Source organism: Palaemon carinicauda, chromosome 30, assembly GCF_036898095.1.
Source record: "Palaemon carinicauda isolate YSFRI2023 chromosome 30, ASM3689809v2, whole genome shotgun sequence".
NCBI classification, from domain to species: Eukaryota; Metazoa; Arthropoda; class Malacostraca; order Decapoda; family Palaemonidae; genus Palaemon; species Palaemon carinicauda.
In genome coordinates this window covers 29,189,231-29,191,730 of record NC_090754.1, presented here as the reverse complement: position 1 = coordinate 29,191,730, position 2,500 = coordinate 29,189,231, and the positions used below count along the sequence as shown (strand labels likewise).

Here is a 2,500-nt window from a genome sequence, read left to right as displayed (position 1 = left end):
CAGCACCCAAGCCTCCTCTACACCCAAACTAGGACCAGGGAGAGCCAGGCAGTGGCTACTGATGACTCAGCAGATAGACCTATAGGCTCCCCCAAACCCCCCAACCTTAGCTCACAAGGATGGTAAGGTTGCAGACACTAATGACACTAACGAGTCTGAGCGGGACTCGAACCCCCGACTGGCATACACCAGGCAGAGACGCTACCAATCAGGCCACAGCAACCTACAAACGATATACCATAAATACGAATAATTTACAACCTTGGGTGATACAGTCTTCTAAGTCTAGAATCTGCCGTCGTGACTGTCATGACTGTCAGTCATACGGATGTGGGGATATGAAAGTTCTTACTTCTCTTAGCTTGAGATAAATACGGTCATGCAGGGTTTGATGTGCTGTTGAGTTTTATGGTGTGCTTGAAAAAGGGTTAATAATCATTGCTACAAATTTTGCTATTGTTAAAAAAAAAACTCTTATATCTTATGGCACATGCCAAAAGCAATGATCTCGACTAGTAACTTCCAGTGAATAGAATACCTAGTAAGAACAAACAAAGCCATGATAACGTAGAAGACGAGAGAAAAAAATGAAAAAATACACTCAAGTAAAAATTAATGATCATTAAAACTACATAGATATCTATAGAAAATTCTACTAGAGTGTACCTTGAAGCGAGCTAAAACTGTAGACATTTGTTGCCCTGGTACAAAGGGTCTACGGTTAGGTAATATTGGCTCATTTCTCCCATCTAATGGCAGACGACTAAGTGACGTACTCGAGATTACCCAACATCCACCTGTACTGTACTAAAATGTCAATCATTTACGCAATACCTACAGAAAGGAAAGAAAGGTAAGCAACTCTAAATTGCCATACGATATCCTCAGAAAATATTTTTGCATACTATTATTATTATTATTATTATTATTATTATTATTATTATTATTATTATTATTGCAAGCCAAGCTACAATCCTAGTTGGAAAAGCAAAATTTTATAAGCCTAAGGGCTCCAACGGGAAAAAATAGCCCAGTGCGGAAAGGAAACAAGGAAATAAACTACAAGAAAAGTAATGAACATTTGAAATAGAATATAAAAAAACAGTAACAACATTAATAGAGATCTTTCATATATAAACAATAAAAACTTTAAAAAAACAAGAGGAAGAGAAATTAGATAGACAAGTTTTCCAACGTGTACCCTCAAGCGAGAGAACTCTACCCCAAGACCATGGTACAGAGGTTATGGCCCTACCCAAGACTAGGAAGCAATGGTTTGATTTTGGAGAGTCCTTCTAGAAGAGCTGCTTACCATAGCCAAAGAGTCCCCTCTACCCTTGCCAAGAGGAAAGTAGCCACTGAACAATTACAGTGCAGTAGTTAACCCTTTGAGCGTGGAAGAATTGCAATAGCCATTTGGGTAACCTATTTATGATCAAGGGTCATAAAAGAATTATTATTATCATTATTATGATGATGATGATGATGATATTGTTGAAGAGATTACCTTTCTTAACACAGTCAGCCTGGTTCTTGGTCACTTGCTTACCCTGACGTTTTCATACTTTTAGGTATCTCCGTTATATGATAAATAGCAAGTGTCTGGCTATATGTATATGTATATATATATATATATATATATATATATATATATATATATATATATATATATATATATATATATATATATAATATTTCTCTTCGGTCAAGGTCAGCTCTTCCCATACCTCTTGTTGGGGGAAAGGAGTAGTCATACCCTGGTGAGGGGGAGGATTGCGTGTGCGTGCATATCTATAGTCTGTAGTCGTCCTTTTTGACAGGTCGCGTACGCTAGTATCAGGATATATGATCAGCGTCATTCTCTCTCTCTCCTTTTCTCTCTATTTTCTCTAATATGACAAATAAAGTAAACGGAAGTCAGATGAAGTTGACCAAATAAATGGTAGAGTTTGCCTTTTTTTTATCTATTTATTAATTTATTTATTTGCCCTTAAAAGGTTTAAGGTGGTGTACTGTAAGCATTGCCTAGTGGTCTTTGCAGCACTCATTTTTCAGCTTTCTACTTTACCTCCGTTCCACTTTCTTTCATATCTCTTGCTGTCCAACCTCTCGACTTTTACTTCATTGAGTAACTGGTGGCTTCGAGTGGTCGACCTGGTCCCAGCCCTGGACTATACATACTGTACAGCGCAAAGACATAAATATAGAGACCATTTATCTATCTCTCTATCTATTTATAAGGAATAGTACAAGTGTTAGATTAAAAAAAGGATACGCCGTTGTAAAGGCTGTGCCTCACCCCAGAACCTGAACCTGTTGTGTTTCCTCCGATGTTGGAAAGATAAATCGAATTTGCTGGTATGTTTTGACTTATTTATTTTGTTTGTTTACTCGTTGTCGTTCGAAATTATCATTTCAAAATTATTCTCATTCAAACAGAAAATTAAGAATACAGGATTCTGCATTTTACAAAACCCTCCTCCCCCCCCCCCCAAAAAAA

At 37.2% G+C, this 2,500-nt stretch overlaps 1 protein-coding gene across 1 annotated transcript in view; it reads left to right on the top strand.

Annotated features, from left to right (window-relative positions):
• LOC137622962 (transcription factor CP2-like) overlaps positions 1-2,500 on the top strand; it is a 230,113-nt gene that overhangs the window by 61,497 nt on the left and 166,116 nt on the right. The window lies entirely within an intron of this gene.